At 41.3% G+C, this 19,224-nt stretch overlaps 1 long non-coding RNA gene across 4 annotated transcripts; it reads left to right on the top strand.

The window, feature by feature from the left end:
- The first annotated feature begins 3,276 nt into the window (after nt 1-3,276).
- Nucleotides 3,277-14,553, top strand: LOC132954330 (uncharacterized). Of its 4 annotated transcripts, XR_009665743.1 has the most exons (5): nt 3,277-3,303; nt 8,768-8,870; nt 9,159-9,437; nt 9,554-9,653; nt 14,334-14,553. It is a non-coding gene; the product is annotated as an uncharacterized LOC132954330 (long non-coding RNA). The 4 variants fall into 4 exon arrangements; XR_009665744.1 differs by lacking the exon at nt 8,768-8,870 and having other exon boundaries at nt 3,280-3,303; XR_009665742.1 differs by lacking the exons at nt 3,277-3,303; nt 8,768-8,870 and having other exon boundaries at nt 8,899-9,437; nt 9,554-9,642.
- The last annotated feature ends 4,671 nt before the right edge of the window (nt 14,554-19,224 follow it).

The raw sequence follows: 19,224 nt of genomic DNA on the forward strand, positions 1-19,224 counted from the left end.
TTTGATGAATGGGCTGGAGAAGGCACTGGATGCTCCAGAGGAGTGCACTGTCTTCAAAAACACAGACAGTGAAGATTCAACTGTTCTAAAATTAGCACTTTGTCTGTCTTCCGGAATCTATATGGAGTTCTTTAACCTAAAAAGCTAGAAATGCCCTAAATGAGAAAACAATAAGACATCCTGCAGACACTGAAATGTGGTTGGATAATAATATTAAGATATATTTTTTTTATAAATGGACGCAGTGACTAATATCTGCAGGATTTCATGCAAAAGATAAAGAAAACAATCAAGCTAGAATATTATACTGAATAACGACAGGGGAGCCAGTTTCAAGTAATTTGGATACTAAATCATAAAACTTGACATCATGGTGATCCATGGCCATGGTAGCAGTAAGCTGCATCCACCAGTGTTGCAATTAAGCCAATGTTGAAGTGCAAAATACTGCAGTTCCTTGAGTGTCCACTTGAGGCTGGCCATGAAAGGCTCAGAAGTCCAATTAACCCCATATTAAAATAACAATTTTTACAGTAAAAATAAACATCATTACAGCAAGGTACACAAATAATTACGCATATATTAGTGTAGTTGTTGGCGTGTTTTATTTGACTGACAGGTTGGTTTGCTAGGAGGCTTAAGGCCTGACTTCAGTCCAACCCTGTGCCTGTTACAAGATTGATCCAAAGTGAGGTGGAGATAGCTTTACAAATACGGCAACCTCCATCCTTTTGTTTCAAAACGTCTCTTCAGAAACCAATGGGTGATGTCACTGAGACTATGTCCATGTTTTATAGTCTATGGGTAGTATACAAACTCCTGAGCAGAGGTTTAAACACGACCAAGCAAGATTATGTGCCATAAGCACACGAGTCAGGGCTAGTTTGCTCCTGAGGACTAGTTTGTTGCCACACAAGCACATCTGTGTGTGGGTGTTACATTTAATGAGAGCAAATGAGGATCTGCGCAGCCGCCACCTCACAAACAGTTGTTATTTTGTGCTTCATTAATGCTAGCTGCTTGAGTAGGCACCGTTGATCTCCATGTCAACACACATTACCAAGTCAATCTCGCAGCTCGACTACTCGCTGAGAAACCAATCATAATCGATCCCCTTGTCTCACCATGGGCAAGACAGTGACAGAAGCACACTGCCGGATTGTCAAGTGCAAGAAAACACTTCTTCAAAAAGACAACTTGATGACACGGTCCCTCGGCTCACCCGGGGTGTTTGTCCATCACTTTGAACTGTAAATGAAAGTCGGACAGATGATATCAGTCATAATGAAAAGCCTGCCATGGCACCTCTCCTTTGCAGCTCTCAGTATCAACTCTACCATATACTTTACACCTGACAGTAAAAATGATGTTGTCAGGTTACAGCTGGCAAACAGAGAGAAGTTGTTGTCGAGGCTGAACAAATAAATGACACAATATTTGAGCTTGCATGCTTAAAAAGGTGCATCATGATTACCATTTACCCAACTATAACATCAGCAGCTGCTTAATGAGCACTAACAAAATACCACATTCAGGGTAACTTGACACATTCACAGCAAATTGTCCCAAGACCTATTATATAAAATTAAACTGTGGATGCAATGTGATACCTCAATAAAAAAAGCATAACACCATCAGTCTACCTGTGTTCCTTGGGAGAAAAATGTTCCAAAGTAATGACAAAGACAAAGAACAATGCGACTCTATGATATAAATGGATTACCTATGCACACCAGCAGCTTCTTAGACCTAGTGGGATCATCAGGATATCCAAACAAAATGACTCTATCCTTTCTTCTGTTTTTTTTTTTCATTTCAGCAATTCTGGAGTCACCACAGGCACAAAGGTCCTCCACAGCTCCAGATGGCCAGTCTGTCCTTGCGCGGCTGTGGCATGGAAATTAAGCAAGGATGTCTCTGAAAAAGTGTCGCATTCAAATCTCCAGACAGGCTGGAGGTCTAGGCGGGGCAATGAAAACTAGTCTCACACTCCTCAACAAGCACTTTAAAAAATTTTATTTAGTAAGCCATGGTCCGGAGATGCTGCCTAGTGGTTAAACATACTCCAGAGGGGCTCATCTGTGTAAGGTGAACCACTTTTTGTAAATTGTGTTGAGACTCAACAGGGCGTAAGTCATGCTAGAAGCTCTGTGAATCTTTACCTATAGGCTATAGGTAAAGCTAAAGGAGTGCTTATTTGTAAACAACATTTTTAACAACCTAAGATAACTGTGTTAGCATGCATTAATAATGGCTCTGCCCAATATAAGATATACATTCACTTCTCGTCTCTCAAGCGAAAAGGTCGAGGGTTCGATCCTCCTCCTGCAGCAGTTTCCTGTTGACTGTACATTTGGGTATGAACACGCAGGAAGGTAACATCCCAACGGTAATGGAATATAAATTTGAAAACAAACCTAAAACGAGTGAGTAAAAACCAAAACCCAGTCATCAATATCAACAAAGTTGTCCAATTTGTCTAGAAAGTGCTTTTACGTGTCATTTTAGCAATAACAACAAATATTTGATAATAAATATGACATTAGGGAAAGGGAGCATCACTTACTCTATTTGTGAAAAAATACATTTGTCTGAATCTATGGTAGTTTTTATTTGGTATGTGTTTATCAGCTAATGTTAGGATCCACTTTTCATCAAGTGTGCTTCATTTAATATGTTCTCATTTAAGTATTTGTTTTCTTGGTTCTTACTGCTTTGACTAATTATTTCTGTTTTTGGGCATTTTGTGCCCTTATTGTAGAGAAAGGACAGTGGATAGAGTCGGAAATCAGGGAGAAAGAGAGTGGGGAATGACATGCGGGAAAGGAGCCACAGGTCAGATTCTTACCTGGGCTGCCTGCTTGGATGACTACAGCCTCCATACATGTGGTGCGCGCTCTAACCACTGCGCCACCAGCGCCCCATTGACTAATAATTTCTGTTATCTCCGAGGTCAACTTTCTGGTTGAGGATCGTTCTCTCATTAACGCGCGCACTTGAATGCACCATGCCTTACTCTTGAATGTACCAAGTTGGACTTTGGGATGGGGGAAGCTACGATGATTTGTCTAATAGTGCTTTGTTTTAATCCAGCCTAAAGTAAGAGTAACTTCAGTATGATGCATGTTCTGTAGAGTGTATGTACATTTTAAATACCAAATGGAAGTGTGACATTTGTAATCTTTTTAAGAGCTAAATAGTCTTTGTATTTTCACCCCTGCAATGTGGGGTTTTAACAATAAGTATTTAAAGCTGTTGTTTAGTCCTCATAACCTCGCCAGTTTTTTTGGATCCCCATTTTGAGTGAGTTTCTTTGTTTTGTAATGCTGTGGTTTATGCACATATTGTCTCTTCTCTAACAGAGACTCTCTCTAACAAAAAGTAAAGCAACAGTAGGTTATACAGAGGCTTCACTCCAACTCAGATCATCAGTATGTGACGAAATAGAAAGTGATTCACTTGCATTTAACAGCAATTGTGTTTGCAGACATCACAACATCATTTTGCAGATTCAGAAAAAGTATAATGTCAAGCTTTGTCGTGTTTGGGTTGATCACTTCTGGCGCATTTGAGGCACTCAGGGAATCTAAACGCTGATTGGCTTTTGTGACTCAGCGTCAAGCAGATTTGTAGCCCAAGTTACAATATTTGATCTGTAGGCTACATTTTGCTTAACCTTTTATGCAGGTATCTGTTTAAAGAGATTTAAAAAAAAAAAAAAAAATGTTGTAAGAATACCATTGATGGGAGCTGTCAATGAGCGGATAACTTTCCTCCTGTTTATTGTTGTCCACAAAGACTGTTTCTCAAGCATACACCAAGCCCTGAAGAAATGTAATGTCTATGTCAATACTGCTAAAAAAAAACAAAAAACAGAGAACTTCCCAAGCTGAAAAACCAGACCCCTGTGTACAGATTCTACATTTGTACAGTATGTACAATCTGCACACATAAGAGATTAGTAGGTCATATGCCACATACACATAGTGTTCAACACTAACTCTCAGCCATTTCTCTACATATCCTTTCCACTCTTAATATTTCCTTTTTATCTACACTGTTAAATCCAATAAAGGCAAAGGCCAAACAAATAATCCTTAAAATATGTTAATATTGTTGTGTTATGGAAAGTTAAGAGGTCATTCATTGTGAGGGGGACATTGGTAAATCTACATGAATACATCAGTCCAAAAGTTTTTCCTAAAATCCCCCCAAACTTTCTGCTAGGGCTTAAAGAAAAGTGAGAGGATCACCTCAAGTCATTAGGAAGCGGTCTTGTACTATTATGCCATTTGACAAAAAGTCAGTTACAAATTCCTACTAAGGCTCCTCTTGTCATATCTTTCCCCTCTTTTTCTTCTCTGTCACCCCTGAATGTGACATGCTACCTGCCAATTAGATCCTGCCTCCCACCCAGTGGATAGGAGTGATGTAGCGATGTGGGGTCCTAGAGCAGAGCCCTTGGGGGGGATGACCGGGGTAAAATATGAGTGTCTTGTCAATCCCGATGAAATGTTGGATTCCCCTACTATACAATGTGTCTTCCCCACCTTCATAACTCACCCAGCACTACCAAATCTTCTCCGACACGTTCAGTAAATCTCCCACAGTTTTTACAGTTTAAACTGTTACTCATCCCTTATCTTCAGCCATCGGCCAACGGCAGGGCCCAGTTCTGAAGTGATGGAACTTTAATCACAACTATCCAACGTGCAATTTCTCAGGATTACTCGTTTCCCTTAGTTCATATAGATTTTGTAGATGGAGGAGAGAAGACAATTCAGAACTGATATATTAATACTCATGCTTAGTCAGCTGAAACTAACCGCAAAATTTGGAGCGCGTAGTCCACATGCTTTGCACCTCCAATTTCTGAATCCTATGACAAATGACAAGTTAGCCTTTAGGGGGCTACCCCCTATCAATCAATCAATCAATCAATCAATCCATCAATCAATCATTATTTGTATAGCGGCAATTTATAACAAGTGTTATCTCAAGACACTTTAATAAAGAGCATATGGGATAATATGCAGGGAGGATTTTTTTCCTTTGTTTTCCTTGCGTTCCAGTTGTCCACACTTCTTGTCTCTGGACGTGGAGGCCAAGTGTGAATGAGGATAGCGGTGGATGTGTGGAGGACACAGTCCGATGGTGGTGTCTGGGCATCAGGTAGTGGTTGTGTGGACCCCACAGTCCGATGGTGGTGTCTGGGCATTAGGCAGTGGTTGTGTGGACCCCACAGTCCGTGTAGTGGTGTCTGGGCATGGGACGTCGGGTGGTAGTAGTGCCAGATCACCTCGCTGAAGGTTGATGGAGCTCCGTCTAGTCCAGAGCCTGGCTTCTGCTGCTGGGAGAACGCCTCCTGGGCTTTTAATTTGTATGTTTTTTCTTTCCACTGTAACTACGCTAAATGTTGTTTGGTGCTCATGATGGATTAATGTTGGGTCTTTGTAGATAATATAACAATGAGTAATGTCTTTTACATGCTCCTTTGTAAAGTGTCTAGGGATAACATTTGTCATGAATTGGCACTATACAAATACAGATTGATTGATTATTTGGGGTTCTACTGAATTACAGGGATAGCTAAATAATAGATTCAGGCCAGGACTCCCTTTGTTCTTTGTCATTGTTTACAGTCTGACTAGCAGCTTGGCAACAAAGAATGGAGTTGGAATTGAGAGACAACCAATTATGAATTGCAATGTGATATCTCAATTAAAGTAAAGCACAACACCATCAGCCGGTGTATGGTAATGTTTGCTTCCGCTGAATTATGATAACCAATTAAAAGATTTTGGCTAGGACTCCCTCTTTCCCGGGCAATGTTTACAGTCTACAAGCATCATGCCATCTGAGAATTTAGTGGGAGATGAGAGATATGTATTTCTAGTCTCTACAAACAGATATCAGCATATGATTAGACAGATTTAAAATGGTAAAAAACAAACCAAAGCCAATCACACCTGGCAGTTCAGCCAATGCATACAGCCTATTTTTCTCCAAAATGGACGGTTTTCCTCCAACCAACTAAAGCCCACTCAAACATGATTGGTTAATACTAGCCTATGTGAACCAGAATTCTTCCAATATATATAAAAAAAAATTAAAAAAAACGTGTCCCTTGTGTGTGTGTAACTTGGTGTCTGTGATTGAAGAAGGTATCACCTGCAGTAATCTAATTATCCTGACACTAAGTGAAGGGCACAAAGGGATTATGGAGGTTAAGTACTGCATTCCATTAGTGGTCTGGCTCTTATCACCCCTATCAATTCATTATCTATAATTATCATGATATCAGTGGAGAAAGAAAAACACAGATTCTGCTGCAGTGCAAGAACCTGAAACTGTTCTGTACTGTCAGAGCTTTGAGTATAAGATGCTTGAATCCCTGAAATAGCCTCATTTCCACACTCACAACAATTCTCTAACAGGATGCACTGCAGCAAGGGAAGCTGGGGATTAAAGCTGAATTGTCACTGGGGTTTGTATCAGTGCACGATCCGGGTATGAGAGTTGGAGTGAGTGGGAGGTGGAAAAAATTTTTAAAAATCCAAGTCGCCCTCGGGTGCATGGAGGTCTACTTAGCACATGAACAATGTAATGAAATAGCTGGTGATTTATTCTACAGTAAACACACCCTTTTGACAGAATGTCCTCAGACGGTGAGTGTTAGTAGGTGGTTGTGTGTTTTGACACCTCCGTACATTACTTGTGAGTGTGTATGTGTGTGTGGATGCAGATGTCTGAGTGTATGCCATCAAGTGTATGTTTAAGTGTGAACCCTGTGCAAGGTGCTGGCCAAGCTCATCACAGGTGAGGGCCTTGTGTGGGCTTCTGTCACCTGTCCTCCATCATCCCCCCCCCCCCCACACCCCCTCCCTCCTGTCGCTGTTTCATGTCATTCATTAATGGGTGCCCCAGGGCCAACAATAGCTCACTACAGCCTTTTATTACTGTCACTTCACTCTCAGAGCCCGTCAAGGTCAAATCTGCCTCACTGTCGCTCACCTGCCACACTCAGCCTGCTGACATTTGTGTTATGGGGAGCAAGAAGGGAATGTGTGTGTGTCTAAAGAAGAGGAAGAGGGCGAAAGAGAGAAAGAGACAGAATGACGGAGAGAGAAGGAAGGGAAATAATAAAATGTCAGGAGAGCTGCCATGTGAACAGATGTAGTCTGTTCCCTGTCCTTGATTAAGCGTGATGAGTGGGGGCTCCTATGAGAATACAATATGTAAGTAAAAAATAAAAAGCCAATCTGTTTCCTGGGGTAGATTTTTTAATCACAGGATCATTGGTTTTTTGGAAGGAAGAGAAGTGTTTTCGTAGGGAGTTGAAAACTTCATTGAATTAAATATTGAATCTGCCACAGTTTCCACTTAGATCAGTCAGTTCTGAAAAAAATTCCAGTCCAATACAATCTGCAATCTACAATGAAATGTACCATATCATTGAGATATATGGATGTAATTATCACATTTTGAAACACATTGTTAGTTTTAAAAAGCTTTGAAAAGTTTACTGCATGCATTTTGTTTTCCTCCGTTTTCCTGTGGTGACGGGTAATTTAAGTTCTTCACTCGACTAATTTATGCAGACCTGCCAACCCCCATGTTTTTCCTGTTTTCATATTTCAAGGTCATCTCCTGGCCAAATCCTGTTTTGTTATTTCTCTCGGGAAACTCCTTTGATTTCCACGGCTCTACAACCTTATTGTAAGATGGCAATGAGACTTATTTTTGTGAAGTTTTAGATCTTTCTTTTACTCAGGTTGAGATGATATGCAGTACATTATTTGATTTAATGGTCACATATTATGTAAAATCCATTCCACCATGTTTTTCTAACAATGTGTCCCTAGTCTGTCTGCAACCCAACTTTGTGACATCACAAAGGGCAGTTACCCCTCCCCCAAGTGGGAGACACAGCTAGGTGTTTATTCTGCCCTCTGTCTCTGCCTTCTCACCGCCGTTAAATTATTCTAACTAAGAATGTTTTTCTGAAGTTACCAAAGTTGCCAGATTGTCTATGAATCGATACACACTTACAATCCAAAGTAACATCAAATGTAAACCCCTCTGCCCGTGTGACCTGGAAACACACAGTGTGATTAAAGGGTTTTGGGCATGTCTGGACTCTGAAATTACTCTCTCCAATGCCTGAAATGAACTCTTATTCATGGAAAAACAAGCGTTGTTATACAAAGATAAAGAGGTAAATAAGTGGAGAGCCCAAGAAAACAGATGAAGTGTACTCGTTATCCCATAGAAAACAGACTGAAAAGAAATATATAAATGCATTTCCTGTTAGGGCTTCCGTAAGATAGGGAAACTGTGACTTCTTTCAGTCTTGTTTTTGTAATACTGATCATGTGTTTTCTGCCTAATAGTGACGGATTGTTGTTAGAAATCTGCAAATAATCATTGAGGGAACACACTAAAAAGCTATTTCTGTTTCAATTTCAGACATCTGCTGTATCCTTATCTTTTATTTTTCTGTAAGAAACCTGGATGATTATTGTTGCTGTAGTTAAATCAGAGCTTTTTCATTTGTGCTGCATTGCTCATTAGCCTTGCTAACCACCTTCTCTATCTTAAAGGCCCCGTGACAAGTCGCCCTAGAATGAGCGCCTCTGTTTAATTTCATGCTCAGAAGTGGAATAAAACTGTGTCTCTGGTGTTCTGATTATTTTTAGTTCGTGTGAACAGAGAACTGTGTTGATAGTGACGTTTGAGGTTGTCACGCTCTTCTTTTCTTTTGAAGGGCCAGTTTCTTCCCCGAATTGCAGTTCAGGCTGACTTCCTTCTTTGTCTCGTGAATGTGGGAGATGATGTAGCTGACTGGAGGAAGGCCTCAGGGGGGAACAGTATGACATCAAGCATTACATATAAAAGTTACTCAAGCTCCTCGTATGGGACTTTGGCAAATATTTCATTTGGCAAGAACTTTGGACTTAACTGGAGATAGTAGGAAACTTGCACAACGCTGAGGACAGACTGACAGTCAATTATCAGCTGTTTTTTTCCTCCACAGAGTTTCTTTTGCACATACATTCTCCATTCCATCTCTGGACTTGAAAAGAACACCATTTTTCCAGACAGTGATTTCCTCCAATATCTCGTTTCTCGGTGTCTGCGTGTGTGTTTTTTAACAGGCGGACCCATGGGCTTACAGTTTTGCAAGCCTTGCAGCTGGTGCCTACAAAGTAAGGAGGACTGCAGAGCTGCCGGCGGCTCCTTGTGTGTGCGGAGCGACGACTGGAGATACTGCTCTGACCGCTGCTGTGACATCTGCTGCCAGATGTGTGTGAACGTATGCTTTGGCGTGTGTTCAGGAAACTGCAGCTACACCTTCTGCACCCTCTGCCTCAGCCTGGCACAGAACTGTGCCTCTCTTATTAACACCCAACAAACTGAAACATCGGAAGCACAACGTGAGTTATTATTATTATTATTATTATTATTCACAATGCAACCATTATACGACTGCTTGTGTTTACTTGAGGAAACCTACATTTAATCTAACTGTTTTTTTTCTTATCTGTTTAAGATCCTATGATGGCTCCAGAGCTGCATGCAAAGTGAACATGTGACCAACCCCTAAAGATGCAATAGATTTAAAGCCGGAAGCTAAACCAGGTAAATTAAACGTGAGTAAATTTAAAGTATTTGTTTTGGTAGCTCAAGTCTTGACATATGCTGTGGGATTTTAATGCCACAGGGTCTTTAGCTTCATCAAAGAGGAGCTTAATGCCATTTTGAGCTGCACTGTAACGAAACAAGAAGGTTTTTTTTTTATTCAAGCTATTTAATCCACATTGACCTCTAAAATTCCTGCCAAGCATGCGATGGAATAGATCCAGCTGTTTGTATTGTTCACTTCCAAGTGCATTTGAGTGATAAAATAAGTGTGCCTCACTGCTCCCATGACATGTCGACTATACCAGATTTGTCAATATATTTGAACGATATACCACCATCTTTATTACATGCAGTAGCGGAGCGAGTGTGGGGGCAGAAGGTGCGGCCGCCCCAGGCCCACTGTTGTCTCAAGAGGCCCACTTTGAGCCAAATTTAACATGCATTTTGTTATTTAGTTGAATAAAGTCAGTTTGACTAGGTCTGAGTCTCTCTTTTCTTTTGCCGCAATCAAGACACACAATGTATTTTGTAGAGCAGAGAGGCCCCCCCCTCCACTGCCAAAGGGGTTCTCAACTTCGGCAGCAAACAGCACCAGCAGGATGCTGTGGCCTGTTTGTAATGTCATTGATTCAACCTCTTAGCACCCCCTTTGCTGGGCCCCCGCTGCTGTCTGGAGTTTTAAAAACCTAGTCGTCTGTCTGCTTTATTTCTGTTTACCTCGCAGTTTTTCGTAACATTAAAAGTGTAAAAAACTAAATAAAAAATGTTTTCTCATTGACAACTCAACCTGGCAAGTCTCCTCCCGTTGCTAGCTCCACTAACGTAAACGCTACTAGCCAAGCAAATAAACATGTTAGCGAGGAGCACCCAGCTAGCTCCGTGCAGGAAAGCAACAGTGCTGATGAAAACTTAATTGATAAGTTGTTTCATCATTATTTGAGATTACGCTTAGATGCTGGTCTTATGTTTGTGGGTGCATGTGTTGTAGACCGCCGTGTCTGCTGGTTATCGTACTGTATGAACGGCAGGCCATTGCTTGCACACCGTTTACAAAGTTTGTTGTGGTGCGTGGGTTGATAATGTGTGGTTTTATTGTATTGTCTATTTGGCTGTGTGGCTGGATGAGCGTCCAACTTCACTGAATGTCAAACTGTAGTTGTCTTCTATCTTTGGTTTCCCGTCCGGCTAATTAATTCTGCTTTACTTGTTTAATCGGTGGAATATGCGCACAGACATATCAGCACTTGTGCTGCTTAAATATCAGCAGGTCACTCACTGATAAGTCCCTGTCACTGTAATAGCACCCTTTGTAATCTGCAGCGGCATTTCTCTTTGTCCTGCCCCGTCTTGTATCTCCATACAGCTGATATTATACCATAAATGCTATACTATATTACTATATAGGCTACAGCATATGCTATATAGCCTATAGACAGTTTAAGGGCCCACTATTGGTCCACTCCCCTTCTGCAATGAGCCTTAGGCTCCGCGCCTGATTACCTGGGCACAAAAAAACAAACAAAGTCTATGTATGTCCTCGTAGGGTTATCCTGAACTGTCATACATGTAGTTAGTTTTGGTCTGAGGTCATGCTTGTTTCTGGGGATTTTTTTTAGCATACGCTTTGCAGACTAACAGAACAAAATCACAGTTTAATTGCTGCAATTGCTGTACGTAGAAAATGTAAATAAAAGCCACATGGTAATGTAAATACTGTTGTCTAAAACTCTGCAGTGGTGAAAGGCATTAATGGTAACTGTACAGAAAGGATCTATCTTTTTCCTAGTTTGTATTTGTAGGTCATATAGGGGCATCTGTAATACTTTCAGTTCATTTCAAAACAGGCTAAAAACTCTTCTAACAGTGGGTTTAAACACTTCACTGATTGATATTGTATAACTGTAAAGGCTAAAAATGATACATAATAAGGGGCGTAGCAGCTTTGAGTCACGGGTGGCTGACGTTGCATCTCTCCATCTTGTCAAAAAGGGAAAGCTTTACGGGGCCTAGTCACATAGCGGGGGTCCATGAATTTGAATCAACATTGACCAAATTTAATTTTACACTTAAATACTCACCATTACCTCTTAAAGCAACAAAAACACACATTTTATTTGTTGTTGCTTCAATAAATTGAGGCTGTTTCAACATGTAAACCCCCTCTTCTTAAAATGATATGAGCCGTTGTTGTTGTTGTTGTTGCTGTTGCTCTAATGTTAATGACGGAAGCGAGCCCAGTTTACTTAAATGTTATGCTAGTTATGTCACAAACTGCAGCCATTCCAGGACATGCACAGAGTTAAGATGCAGAAGAAAAGAAAGAAGAAGAAGAAAAGGAGAGAGCTGGCTCAGGCATTTGAACCAAACAAGCTCTTGCTAACAAACTTATTTCAGTCAGCTCCAAAGGCTGATGGCAGCCAGCCCGAGGGAGCTAATGTTAGCCACGAGGCTAGTGCTAACAGTACTGGTCGAATGTGCATACATCCATTGCTTTAAATCAGATTCTGGGAGGGCCCATTCACTGGGCTTTTCAGGAGCCCGGCCATTTCTGCGGGTGGGCTTGTTACGAGCTGTTACATCTTTTTGGTCTTAAACAAATGTTGTCAATTCTGATCCAAATATGATCACGCTCCAAAAAAGAAAAAACAGGCGATGTTCACATTGCAAACTCAAGGCTTCAAACGCCAGACAACAAATCACTGCTGGAATGCATGTGGGTATGTCCATTCCTTTTATGTGTTTAAAGTGAATTTAGGTTCTAGTAAGCTGCTTGAACAAAGAACCTTGACTGTTCTCGTTTTTTTTCCGAGGGCCGCCGTGATGGTAAAAAGAAAATAATTAGAAAGCTGGAGAAGCTCTTGTTGCAGTAAAACGAAGAGAAGACAGAGAGTAATACTGAAAGAGGAAGAAAAAATGTCCAGAATTAAACTATTGTGTCGTACGATTGCAGGACTGAGTAGAAAAGTATATAACATAGAGGGCCAATCACACTGTATGAGATATTTGATTATCTGGGATGAGATACAAGGGCCATGAGTGAAGGCCTGGAAGTACAGTCAGACAGAAGGTACTGGGGAATAACTGGTCTTTCTCAGTCGATCATTTTTGATGCCAAAAACACCTGAAGGGTTGTGATCAGGGCTGGCTCTAGACGTTTCGGCGCCCATAGGCGAGATTACGATTTGAAGGCACACTCAAGATCAGCACAGACGATCATATGAGGAAACGTACAATGTCAATCATCATTCTTCACGTTACTTCAGGGTCTTACTTCTTACCCTCACTTCTGGTTTGGAACAGTCTGAAGACACAGAGTTGTTTTTTTTTCTCTTCTTCTCCTGCTGTTGTGGAGTGCGTAGTGAGTGAGTGGGAAAGCGAGCAAGAAAGAGAGAGGCTGAATCGATTAGAGCTTAGGGGAAGGAGTGGGAAAGTTGACAATCCAGTAGTTGCTTTATATTCACAATATCCAGGGCTCACACCGACGCCCCCTGGTGCCTGGCGCCCTAAGCGACCACCTGTATTGCCCATGCCTAGAGTCGACCCTGGTTGTGGTTAATTCAAACTTTTTGTGTCATTTGAGCAATTGTGCGGGCATATCCTTCTTCCACATTATTTTCTGTTGCCATTAGAATAGAAGTTTGCCCAAGTGATGGTCAGGGAGAAGTTTGCATTTATAGAGAAGATGTCAGAAGTAAACAGAAATAACATTGTTGTCTGACATAAAGTGCAGAAAGAAGTGGGTGGAGAGCAGTGGTGCAGACAGCCAAGGTGTGACCTTCTGTATGTATGGGGGAACAGTACATCTCTACGTAGCCCCTGAAGTCCACAAAATATTGATATTGTTTGCACGAGGTATTGACTTTTGCTTACAACAATAACAGTAACTTCCGTTAACTGCTGATAGTCGTATAATGTGAGTGATAAGACTAGGAATTAGCACCCCCTATAGGCATGGGGTGATAGTGGAGTTAAAGTGATGGTCAGGGAAATGTTTGCATTAATAGTTAACATATATTCACATTTCTAAAGATAATGTTAATACCTGTTTACTTCAGAGTTGTGTTCTATTAATGTTAACATTTCACTGACAATCACTTTAAGTGCAGTATGACCCCGAGCCTCTAGAGGGTGCTAATTCCTATATTACTATCACCAACACAACTAGAGCAATGATGGTAAGTTTACGAATCAGAAAGCAAACATGCTCCATAAAACAATTTATTTTAAAATTTCTAAAGAAAAACAAACAATGGATTAATCTTAGTTAGCACCCCCTAGAGGCATGGGGTCATAGTGCAGTTGGACACTGTGTTTTTAACTGTTTTGCTTGTTCAATGGGAACAATTGTGCATCAACGAGAACACTAACTTCAACTTCATTAATTACTATTAATGATTCATTTTCCTGATTAGATTCTCTACCTTACAAAAGGATGCATTCAGTACTATGCGCAGCTTCTCTAGTATCATATTGCCATGTTGCATCAACCAAATAATGGATGCTTTCCACTTGTAAATAGCGGATTTGAACTTGCAAGCACTAAACAGTCGACTGTGTGAAATTCAACAGAGCTAGTTCGACCTACAGCATAACCTTCAGATAAGAGCATAGTCACAGGAATAGTGATATCATCAAATTGATTGGCAAGTGCATCTTGAAAAGTTTGACTTTGACTTTTCTTTCCACAGCGGCTGAGGAGCCCGAGCGAGCTTTGGACCGCTGTCTAATGAGGACTGGGGAGGAGCAAAGAGACTTTGACAACAAGTGCAAGAAAGAGCTCTCTGCAGAGGGAAACTTTGTGGCTTTAAAGTTCATGAAATCTTTTGTGTATAAAAAAATAATAAATAGCAGGGGATAGTAGTCAAAGATTATGTATAAACACTATATAAAGGTCTGCCAGATGTGTTACACATCGTATTTGTGTGTTTTCTATTTTCAGAACAATGGTCCTTACAATAAGCTCGAGCTTATCGCTGCTATCAGGGCTGAACAAAAGCTCCCCTAACAAACAAGCTTTTTCTCTCCGGGGTGTCACACCCATATGACGCCACAGACTGTACCCTACTTAACACTCATGTCAACACTTTTGCAGCCCAGTGCTGCACCTCATTTCAGCTGGATGGATTTATTTCGAGTGTGTCCGGGTGTTTGCTTACAAAAAAAGGGACAGCTACTTCATCCATATCTCGCGGAGACAAACAGGATTCCCTGACAACAAGCAACAAGCGAGCCGGAGTATTGTATTTTTCAAATCTGGGAGATTAAACTGAAGTGTTGAAAATGGCCTCCTCCTCGCACACAAGCAGTACTTCAAAAGACTCTCATTCGATGTGTGCAAGATTGTTTTGCACTTTGAGGCAAACCAAAAATGTAATTTGGTTGCACAAAGTGTTGTGATCTGATATTTCTTTGTGAGATAAGGCTGCCTGAGGACACAAGGTGCTATTTGCTTTCTTGGAATTGGACCAGTTTTTTTATTAACCTCTATGAAATGGCTAGTTTATGTAAATGTTTATGAAAGAAATGATCTGTGACCCGGCATGAAAATAAGATTAGACGAAGGGTCTTGCGAGGATAAAAGGTCTTACACAACAAAGTCTGATGAGCTACATCGTGTCCCCATCTGTCCCCATCTCTGCTCTTGTTTTCCTCCTCCCGGTCCCTGTGGACTCTGCACCGCATTCAGTCAAACTCTAGCGTGTTTCCCCCCTTAAACCCAGAGGATATGTGGCCTAGTTTGCTCCTTGAACTGACCTTATCCTCCTGAAAAGTTTGTTTTATAATATCCACAGTGAAACTATTTGTGCATACTTCACTTGCCTTGACTGATCGATTGTCTCCGAGTGGGCTTTCATTTTGTGTTTTTTCCCCTTATTTGCTGTAAATCTCCTGATAGAAGGGAATTGAAATTGTGACGTCTTAATCTAATATGAGAAGTCTTGAAGGGGCTCTGATGTAAACTGAAATATTGCTCCCAAATGTTGCTTTGAGATCAATAAAGATTAATTGCTTAAGGAAAGCTGCAATATTTTGCCCCAGAGAAGAGTGAACGTATCATATTATGTGTTTATCTTTTCTTTTTTTTTGTCAACACAGGATTGAGTCGTCTTTTTTGCAAATCAATGACGCCGTATCTTTAAACCCTCGTCTCATGAGGCTTGTACTGAGAGATGGCTTCATTTACAACCTGCACAATGTTAGCACACAGCAAGGTAACGGTAATAGAAAGTAAGGGCGAGGCCCCGGATGTCTGAAGTTCTAAATCAAAAATGGGAAGACGAACAAAATTTTAAGATCTTGGGAGGGATTTTTTTTTTTTCCTGCACCTTTGCCGTCTTTCATCTCCTTCCCTCAGTCTTATCTCTTTGTGGCTGAGAGCATTTCTCTCACCTCGCTCGCTGTCTGTGTTCTCTTTTCATGAATTGCGTTGCTTTTTACTGGATGTCTTCTGGTTAGGTGTTGAGAAAAAGGCATCGTGTGCTGCTGTCAGTCAACTAGATTACAGCTCTGCAGGATCCTTATTGCTCACCCTCCCAAAATAAGTAGATGGCTCCTAACTTCACCGGCCAGAAAATGTCTGTATTCTCCCCCACCCTCCCTGTTTTGGGAAGTTGTGTGACAAAAAAAACAAAAAAAACTCAACATGACAGACGGAATTGGAAGACTAAATCTGAATTTGATTCAACAAAGCTGCTATCAACAAACCTTTGCACACTTTGACACCCTGTGGAGGGTGACAAAGTGTGAGGGTGCATAGATCACCAGATCTAAACAGCAGAAGATAACCACACAGACACGTTTGCATTTCAACCGTCACTCCCTTTTCTTTCTCTTTGTTTTGCGGCTATGTTTGCTCGTTGTATTTCTTCAACAGCACTTCTCTGTTCACCTGTCAACACTCCCACTGAACTGTCAGCTTAGTCAGATGTGGCTTCTGAGGTGTACAGTGCCCCCCCCCCCCCCCCCCAAAGAGAAACGAGCCCCCCCCCCCCCCCCCCCCACACACACACACACACACACACACACTCTGCAGTCTCTGTGGACACAAAAAATTAAACTGCATTGAAAGATAGCTTATTGCTCCCTGAATCAAACCTTTTGGCAAACATAATCTCAGCCAACACAAAAAAAGACCCAGCATGAATTCCCTTCCTCCCTCACTTTTCAACTAGTTTGGATATTTTAAAAGTCTGGTCTTGCGACTCTGTGCACTAGAAATTCTTTGGAGCAAAGCCTCACCTGCCTGGTACACTCTATCTATTATGATATGACGCAAGTGGTGGCTTTAAAAGTTAAAAAAGGGCAATGGTGTGTGTCCAATCTCAGATGTGAAAGAGAGTGAGGCTGATTCGGTGCACGGTCCATCTCTTCTTTTTTTTCTTTTTACACCCTCCTGCTGCGCGTCAGGTTTTGAGATTCTGCAGACAGGCGAGGGACGGTGAGGAGGGCTGCTGCTCGGGGGAGACGGAGGAATGGGTGGGCAATTATTATTTTTTTGTCGAAATTGGATTTTATTTTTGTCCACTCCGAGGCCTCCGTCTTATCCTGCAACCCAGTCCTCCCACTCAATTTCCATCTCACCGTGCGAAAATTGGGAGTGACATGAAGATGTGAGCTGGAGATAGAGAGGACAGTGAGAGATGGTTAGAAAGAAAAAAAAAAAAAAAAAAGAGGGCAAGGGAGAGGCACAAGATGCAGACGGCGAGATATACGGGAGAGAGTGAGATGGAGGGCGGACAAGGTGGCAGCACACAGATTTTTGGCGTTTCCAGAGCACGGCAGCAAATGTCTTGAGCAGATTTCTTGTGGTAGTTTTTTTTACTCGTGGAGAAAAAAATGATGTAGCTATCAGGCTAGTAAAAATGTTATCCTAAATAGTTTCCTTCCAGCATCAGAAAAGATTGCTACTGCAAAGTGTTGCATTAGACACCGGCGGTTTATTTTTATATCTCACTTCCTTGTGAGTAAAAATATTACAATCTGTTTAAAAGTCATGTATCTGTTTTTTTTTTTCCTTTGGCCGCTTAGTATTCCAAACGTGACTGCAATGAAACAAAGCCCAGCACTCCCCTCACTCTCCTCTCAGGTGGAAAGACAGAGACCCTCATACATACATATAAATAGTGACAGAGACATTGCTCATCTCGCATGCATTACACGTCGTGATTTGATAACTGTGTGGTCAAAAAATATATATCTCCACATCAAATGCATTCCAAATCCTCTTATTTTTTTGTAGAGTCAACGACGGAGAGCGCTTAACAGATTCACCAGCATGCATAAAATGAAAGAGGGGGGATCATTAGCTAAAAGTAAAGAGAGAAATCAATGAATAGAAAAAGGGGCCTGGTGGTGAGACGGTTTGCGTTCAGTTGGTTTGCATTCATAATGTATAGGGTGACAGCCCATTAGATCGCGTTAAAGGGAAATCAGATTCTGGCCTCCCTCCAAAGCCATTAGCCTGTGGGGTCAGCCTGAAGACAAACTGGTAATTGACCAATAGATTCAGGTAAATTGCAGGTAAATTGTTGGACTCTAGAAAGAACAATTATTTTGTTAATTGCATTTTTAACAGTGGGTGAAGGGATTTTGGATTACAGGTGTCTAATAGTAATGACTGCAAGAGGCTCAGATACCAGCCAGCCATATTACTTCCAGAATGGCGAACACATCCTCTCACCTGTAATGTGGTCATCTCTGTTATGCAAGAGTGTTAAAGCTCTGCTAGTTGCCTTTTTAAAGACTTGAAAATGTATGATACGACCAATACGCGGTATGATGGGATACGATGTGACACGGTACTGTATCGCACAGCTGATGCAATACCGAACAGTTATGCAATGTGATATGATACATTTCAATATAATATGATATGATACAATATGACCAGACCAGACCAGGTTGCAGATAACTGTACCGTACCCCACCCATAGACTGTAAATTTTAGTGGCCGAAGTCTAAGTGACATCACCCATCTGTTACTGCAGGGGGCTCCGGAGGCTCATCAGCGGCAGCCGCCATGATGGAAATCCTGTCTCAGCCTTTAACTACCAGTCAACCTACTGGAACAACAGGCTTTGAGCTGGAGCTGAGGTGAGTTTTAAGCCTCTTGACAAACCGTTACATTGCTCCCACCTGTCAATCAGGTCAGCTACACGCCTCACTATGGATAACATGTATCGTTCATAAAAACCAAAACCGATGCTTTATTAAAAAATCCTGTAAACATGTTGATATCTGCTGTAAAATCTGGCTTTTTTGAATGAGGTGTGTATGTGACTTCCAGTGCTCCTGGAGCCAGCCTCAAGAGGACACTCGATGAACTGCAGGATTTTGCACTTCCGCATTGGCTTCATTTTTCAACACCGCCGCTGGTATGAACCGTACTAGACCCTATCAAATGGATATGACCAGACCAGACCAGTCACTCATGTTTCCTGTATAGAAACTGCTCGTGGACTAGAACTCTTCATACATGTAGCTGCCTCTATAGTAGCACTAATAGATCTGACTTGACTTGACTAGATCATAAAAATTAAAAAAAAAAATACAAACAAAATTCAACATACACTACAACGG

The sequence above is a fragment of the Labrus mixtus genome, chromosome 20, assembly GCF_963584025.1.
Source record: "Labrus mixtus chromosome 20, fLabMix1.1, whole genome shotgun sequence".
Classification (NCBI taxonomy): domain Eukaryota; kingdom Metazoa; phylum Chordata; class Actinopteri; order Labriformes; family Labridae; genus Labrus; species Labrus mixtus.